The sequence below is a fragment of the Pteropus vampyrus genome, unplaced genomic scaffold (genome assembly GCF_000151845.1).
Source record: "Pteropus vampyrus isolate Shadow unplaced genomic scaffold, Pvam_2.0 Scaffold620, whole genome shotgun sequence".
NCBI classification, from domain to species: Eukaryota; Metazoa; Chordata; class Mammalia; order Chiroptera; family Pteropodidae; genus Pteropus; species Pteropus vampyrus.
This window is the reverse complement of record NW_011889401.1, coordinates 393,721-400,966: the sequence shown is the minus strand read 5'-3', so window position 1 is coordinate 400,966 and position 7,246 is coordinate 393,721. Positions and strand designations below refer to the sequence as shown.

Sequence of the window (7,246 nt, the reverse complement as noted above, 5' to 3'; positions counted from 1 at the left end):
CCGGGGATGGCCCGCGTGGCAGGTGGGTGCCCAAGGAGGGCGCGGGGAGCGGGAGGCCGCCCCGCGGCCAGGGCGTCTCCCCATTGCGCTGAGGGGGCAACTGAGGCGAACGCGCGCCTCAAGGTCGCGCCGCCCGCCAAGGTCGCTCGGGATTCCGGGCCGGACCGCGCCGTTCCGAGGCCGGGTGGCCTTGGGCATCACCATCTTCTCAAACTGCAGATGAGGCGCAGCCGCCTGCGTCTGAGAGGTTACGAAATGCTTCCAAAATGCCCTACTTTCCGAAAATATCTTGCAGCTCTGCCTGTGTTTTCTGCAGGAGGAAGGCATCACGGCAAGAGCCCGGCGGCTCTACCTGTAAAGACACCGCAGATTCTGCCCTCGTAATCATAAAATCTCTGCGTTCCCATTTCGGCGGCAGAGTTGTGCTCTGGACTCGGGGTGAAACACAGAACTTCAGTTTAAAGTGAATTCCCCCAGGCAAAGACGTTAATAATGCTTTTATTGCTAATACTGAATGCACTTCTGTGACCCTAGTGTTTTGTTCAGAAGACCTCAAAAAGGTAAAAATTTATTCATCGTCTTCTGCCCCTTAGCTGCAGAATGTTATGGAATATCTCAAACTCAGTTTCTTCACCTAGGAACCCAGGATAGGGTTTGAGACGCAAATGAGAAACATAAAGTCCGGTGCCGGAGTGGGCAGCCTACCTGTGCTGGGAATGTCGGGTGGTTCTGTTCTCACAGCCACCCGTTATCCCCACTCACTGATGTGAATGTTACATGGCTCGCTCAGAGCAACCCTCTTGGGAGAGTTAGCGAAGGAGAACTGGAACCTGCTTCCTTTTCTTTCTCATTCCACATCACCTGGTGCTTTGTGACCTTGAGGAAGCTACTTGCCCTCATCTGGCACTGAAAAAAATGAGCAGAGGCCCTCAGGCCTAACTTCAGCTTCCCTCCCTTCCACTCTGAGCCTGAGTACAATGAGGCCCCCCTCCAAGAAAGAAATTAATGAATGCAGGAAAGCCTAATAAAAGCATCCTTTATGACTTCTCTCGCACTGTCTTAAGTCCTGTGTTTTCACCATCGAATTGTCGCAGTGGTGTCCGAGGTCCATATGCTCAAGAAACAAGTGTGTGTGCTTTGTTAAGGGGGAGCGGTGTTGCAGCAGACCCTTTTATTGGCATTATGTGTCGAACTGGACTTCCTGAGTGAAACAGCAGGCACAGAACCTCCAGAACACGGGGCTGTCTGTGCCTCGTTTGGATGATTCAGACGGAAAGCAAATCCAAGGGAATCCAACCGCCCTGACCTGGCTCGCAGGAAGTATTCCGTCTCCGCAAGCAGGACTCGTTACTCTGTTCGTGTAGCGTATTACACACAAATGATCATCTCAAAATGTCTGAGCGTGAGAGACCGAGAAACCGTAACTGTAAAAATCAAATTACTCCGCTTTGTAACAACACTCCTTTGGAAGACTGTAACTTGTCCCTTCAGGGCCTGGCTTGGTGCTTGCTTCTGCTCTCATGGGGCAGAAGCTGCCCCTGCTGGGGCTACCAATTAATGTCACCACCCACAAACCCAGGGCTTTTTCCAGGCAGCATCTTCCCCTCCATGAGGCACGGTCACCACCTCCTGTGTCAGAGTTGCACAGTTGATCTTCCTCTGTTCCTTACACACCTGCTGTGGTAAACCTCATCTAGTCCCGTGTCTCAGAATCTCAGGCGACTTTCAAAAAGCTCCCTCCCCAGGCCTCAGTTTGTCCTCACTGCTACAGTGCGTGCTTGGCCTTTCGCAGGCAGCAGCCTCGTACCTGGGCACTGCGCCCTGGTTTGCCCTGGTATTTCTGGAGCAGTCACTCTCAAAAGCCTCTGACTTTGAAATGCACCCCCACCCCAAGGCTCCTGGGCTCCCATGGCGTGGACCATAAGCAGCCCCCCCCCCCCCCCCCCCGCACCGTCCTGCCCTGGCTGGCTTGCTCTCCAGTCTCAGTGGGACGTTTCTCCTACCACAGTGAGTTCCTCCTCGCTGCATCGTAACCTGTGTTTCCAGCAGCTTCTCTCCTGTGTAGCGCCCCCTGCTCCAAGAGCAACGCTCACCCCGCGACCCGGAGCGAGGCCTGCCTTAGTGCTCCCAGAGTCAGGGGTGCAGCATCAAACGCAGTAGTCGTGTGTGGAGTGAAGGCAGAAACCAGGCCAGTGACCCCAAAATGTGGCCCCGGAGCCTGTCTCCCCCGGGGTTGAAATTCGCACACACTGCCCAGCCCGTGGGGCTCCCTGGCTCAGCAGGCCCCCCTGTGTCTTGACAGTCAGCCCAGGAAAACGTTGGGGTGATGAGGCAGCGTCACTGCAGCCCCCCCACGTGCTGCGTCCCGCCGGCTCGCACCCTGGCTTCATTCCCTGATTGTCAGCTCTCATCCCCGCTGTCAGGGCCCCTAGCTAGAGACCTGGCCCCAGTGTTCTTTCGCCCCCTCACTTCAGCACACCTCTTCCCCCTCTGCTCCTCTGGCGTCCGGGGCTCCCCACCCACCAGCCCCCCGCGGCCACCCGCCCTTCGCCCCTGACTGGCTCTTGAGAAGCTTCCGCGCCGCGTGTCCGGACTGCGCACTCTCCACCGCAGTCAGACTTCGCCCTCACCCCCAAGCCCCAGGGACCTCTGATGCATGGCCCTGGGCATTTTTGTTTGTTTTGTTTTGGCCCCTGGCATTTGACCCCATTGGCAACGCGGTTCTGGGCTCTAAGCTGCAGTCACCAGCGCAGCTCGTAGGGGAACCCCCACAGCGGTGGCTCAGATGGGGATCGCTTTACACAGGAAAAATGCAGGGCAGAGAACAGCTCAAAGCCGCTCAGAGGGAGGGTCTCCTGAGCCGAGTCAGAAGTCGGACAGGCCGAGTGTGCTTCACCAGGGAGGGCACGGTGACAGGGCAGGGGCTGCAGACCCAGCCCCGGGCCAGAGCGGGACTCCGCGCAGGCGCAGAGGCGGCCAAAGACTCCTGTCCGCAGCCAGGCGCTCGGGCCACTGCTGCTTGGTCAGATATTGAAACGCACAGCAGCTTTTCCCGTCTTTGATTTCTGTATGCGTTTTTTTCTTTTAAGAGGTTTATTGAGATATTGTTTCCATATCGCGAAATTCAGTGGTTTTAAGTGTGATTCTCAGTAAACTCAAATATCACCACAAGGAGACTTTGGAACTTCCCCTCACCCCGAAGAGAACCTCATGCCCATTCTTAGTAACTCCCTGTTCCTGCCCAATCACTACTTTTAAAATTGTGTAGTTAAACATCGATTTAGACTTGTGGCTTCCAATTGAAATATTACAAAGTTTATATTTTAATATTTAGGAGAACTTTAGGTTCACTGTATCGAAGAGTTTATCAGAATTATTCAATGCTCAGGGAGGTTCTCTTTGTTAATTTAGACAATTAAGTGTACTTTAAATGGAAACCAAATGTATCGCATTTATAAACAGCAGTTTAAACCTTTGAAGATGTGTTGAGAGAGTTCAAATCTGCTATCCTGGTAGCGAGACTGATACAATGTCTAAGCTAAAGAACTAGGTGTTAAAATGGCAGCATTAATACATTAAATAGAGGCTGTTAAAATATAACAAAATAACTCCTGAGCAGTCTCTCCATAGAAAAGCCACACATGGCCCTGCGGACTTTAACCTTCCGTCCTCAGGCTAGTCAGTTCCTGATGTGCTGCCACTTGCTCTCTCCTCACTCTCTCAAGTTCATGTTCAGGTTCCTCTGGCTCTGGAAGGACTAGGGACGAGAGAGAGAAGTAAGAGGGCAGAGGGAGCAGTGTGACAACGGCATAGTCCCTGCTCCCACAGCTTTCGCAAGAGCCCCGCTCCGGCTTCCACCCCAGGCCACAAGATCCGGGAAGATAGATGTTTGATCTGGGCCCCACGCCACCCAGTGTCGGGCTCTGTCAGTGCAGAGGAAGGCAAGAGGCATGCTTTGGGTCAAGACACACCGACCTGGCGACCCAGCAGAAAGGGACAGTTGGGAATGGAGCAGGTGATCAGGCCCTAGGGCAGCTTCAGGGGCAGGACTCACACCTGGGGGCCAATCTGGGACAGCTCGGCCCCAACCTCAGCAGGTGGATCCAAAGGCCGCTGCAATGGGGACATGGGCGGGGCTGGGAAAGGTGGAGTCTGACGCTGTGGGCTTCGTCGCCCACCCAGACTCATAAGGTGGGGAATTCCCCCAACACAGGAAGGCCACAGGAGCCAAAGAAGGGAATGAGGCCCAGGCCACTTCAGAATCCTAGACAGCACTAGGTGCCATTGTCAAGGTCACTGTTCAACTCACAACAGTCCTTTGATGCAGACACTCTTATTATCCCTGTTTTCCACAAGAGGACATGACATCACTCAGAAAGGTTCAGTAACTTCCTCAAGGTCACACAGCTGCTGCAGGTGGAGCCAGAGGTGCCCATCTTGCCTGGCTCTGGGTCCTGTCTTCTTGTCCTGAATGTTTTAAAAATCGTAGTAAAATATATATAACATAAAGTTTACCATTTTCAGCATGGAGTGTCCCATTCAATGTCATTAAGCACAGTCACACTGTCGTGCAGCCGTCACCACCATCCATTTGCAGAACTTTCTCTTCTCTGCAGACTGAACCTCCGTCTCTGTTAAATAACAACTCTCCCAGCCCCGGCCCCCACTGACTCCTCCATCCCTATGACTCTGACTCCTCTGGGACCTCAAGTAGGCACACGTGGAGACGTCGCCGATTCAGGTCCAGACCACCGCAATAAAGTGAGCGTCACAAGAAAGCGAGTCACGGGAGCATTTGGATTTCCCAGTGCAGCTTGGCTAATTGTCTGGCTCAGGAGGCCCAGCCTTCAGCCTGTCTCGGCCTTCGACCCGCCTTCCCCACTCAGCTCTCTCAGGCCCAGCTTTTGGGTTAAAGTGAGAGACGTGTGACTCTTCCTTTCATGTGAGGCCATTGTAGGGTTATTAACTGGCTTAATTTCAATATAGTTGTGTCTCAGGGAACAGGGAGGCCCGAGGAAAAAGAGAGGTGGGTGGCAACGGCCAGCCAGTGGATCACTCGTGACACCCTCATTTATCGGTTAGGTTGGCCGTCTTCTGTGGGTGTGTTTTGTGGCCCTCTAAACAGTTACGGTAGTGACATCAGAGATCAGTGATCACAGATTGCCATGACACATGTAATATTAATAAGGTTGGAAATATTGCCAGAATTACCAACATGTGACAGAGACACAAAGTGGAAAAATGGCACCGATGGACTTCCTCCATGTGGGGTGGTCACAAACCTTCGGTTTGTAAAAAATGCAGTGAAATGACACACAGTAAAGGAGATATGCTTGTAAGTGGGCTCACACCGTGTTTGTCCCTTTGTGACTGACTTATTTCACTCAGTTTAACGTCTTCAAGGCCCATCCACGTTGTGGCAGGTGTCAGAATTTCACTCCACTGCGTGCTCAGACCACAGTTCATCCAGTCCTCTGTCCATGGGCACTGGGGTTGCTCCCGCCTCTTGGCGACTGTGAACCATGCTGCTGTGAAGTGGGGGCGCACATACCCGTTCAAGGCCGTGCTCGACCCCCTTCACGCACACCCAGAAGGGGAATTGCTGGGTCAACAGTAATTCCATGTGTAATCTTCCGAGGACCCACCATACCGTCTTCCACGGTGGCCGCACCATTTTACGTTCTCAGCACCTGTGCACAACGGTTGCAGTTTCCCGCATCGTCGCCAGCACGGGTTGTTTCTGCTTGTTTGTTTTCATCTCACTGTGGTTTTGACTAGCATTCCCCGAATGAGTAATGACGCTAAATATCTTTTCGTGTGCTTTTGGTCATTTGTAAATCTCTGGAGAAACGTTTAAGTCTTTTACCCATTTTTAAAGTTGAGTTGTTTAGATTTTGTTGTTGAGTTTTAGGAATTCTTTACATATTATGGATGTTCGTCCCTTATTGGATATGTGATGTGCAAACATGTTCTCCCGTTCTGGGGGTTGCTTTGCATCTCTGTTGCTAGTATCCTGCTGTTTTTGCAAGTCTGGGTGGAGTCGTTGGCTGGACCTCACGTCCGGCTCCATAACCTGCTGTGAGTGTGGGTCCCACCATCGAGGGGAGGCCAATATTTCCCATGAAGCCCAGTTCCCTAAGCCCTGGGTGACCATCTTGGCCTCTTTCTCAGATATTGGTAAAGACAGTGATTCAGAAATAGCTGCGTCATGCACAGGGCCCAGAACAAAATAAAATATGGGGTCCCTTGTTCAAAAGCTTCCCACTTGTGTAGGCAGTTTTGTTGGCTTTTAAGTTAATAGCAATACTTAAGAATTGTATCGGGTATTTACAAATAACACGTAAGATGCTAACTCTTAATAGACTTTTAATAGATTGATTTTTTTAGAGTAGTTTTAAGTTCACAGTAAAATGAGGGGAAGGTACAGAGAGTTTCCACATATCCTTACCCCCCACAGCCTCCCCCATTATCGGCACCCCCACCAGATGGTACACTTGTCACGATTGGTGACTCTCATTGACACATCATAGTCACCCAGAGTCCACGGTGTATGTCAGGCTCACTCCTGGTGGTGCGGGTTCTGTGGGTTTGGACAGATGCGTTGTGTCACGTGTCCACCATGACAGTATCACACAGTGGTTTCACTGGCCTAAAGTCCCCTGTGCTCCACTTGTCCCTCCCTCCCACCTCCCAGTCCCCCGACAGCCACCGCCCTTTCACTGTCCACAGTTGTCCCGTCCCCAGAACGTCACGTGGCCGGAAGCACACAGTGCGCAGCCCCCTCAGATGGGCTCCCCTCACTTGGCCGTGTGCATCTGAGGTTCCCCGCGGCTGTTCACAGCCAGACAGTCGTCTCTTTGTGGGTGACGGATGCTCCACTGTCTGGGTGGACCACGGCTGTCCCACCCGTCCAGACGTCTCAGTCACTCCAGGTTTTGACAGTGATGAATGAGGCTGTTGCCGCCCCGTGCCGGTTCTGTGTGGACATGTTTCAGTTCCTTTGGGAAAACTCCAAGGAGCGTGGCTGCTGGGTCACGTGGTAAGACGATATTTGTTTTTGTGACAAACCAGCAAACTGTCTGCAGTGTCCTTGCGATCCACTCCCTACCAGCAGCGAGAGTCCTGCTGCTGGGTGTTTGATTGGATTTTGATTTTTGCTTTGAGAGTGTGTTTACTACACAAAAGTAGAATTTCCTGCCCAGCTGCCAGGTCGCAAGGAGTTCAGGCAGACTGCGACACTTGTCAG

General features: G+C 52.5%; 1 long non-coding RNA gene across 2 annotated transcripts; it reads left to right on the top strand.

Moving 5' to 3' along the window:
• On the top strand, positions 1 to 1,047 carry LOC105308754. Of its 2 annotated transcripts, XR_002778122.1 has the most exons (3): positions 1 to 22; positions 317 to 560; positions 639 to 1,047. It is a non-coding gene; the product is annotated as an uncharacterized LOC105308754 (long non-coding RNA). The 2 variants fall into 2 exon arrangements; XR_897339.2 differs by lacking the exon at positions 1 to 22 and having other exon boundaries at positions 33 to 560.
• Positions 1,048 to 7,246: the final 6,199 nt, after the last annotated feature.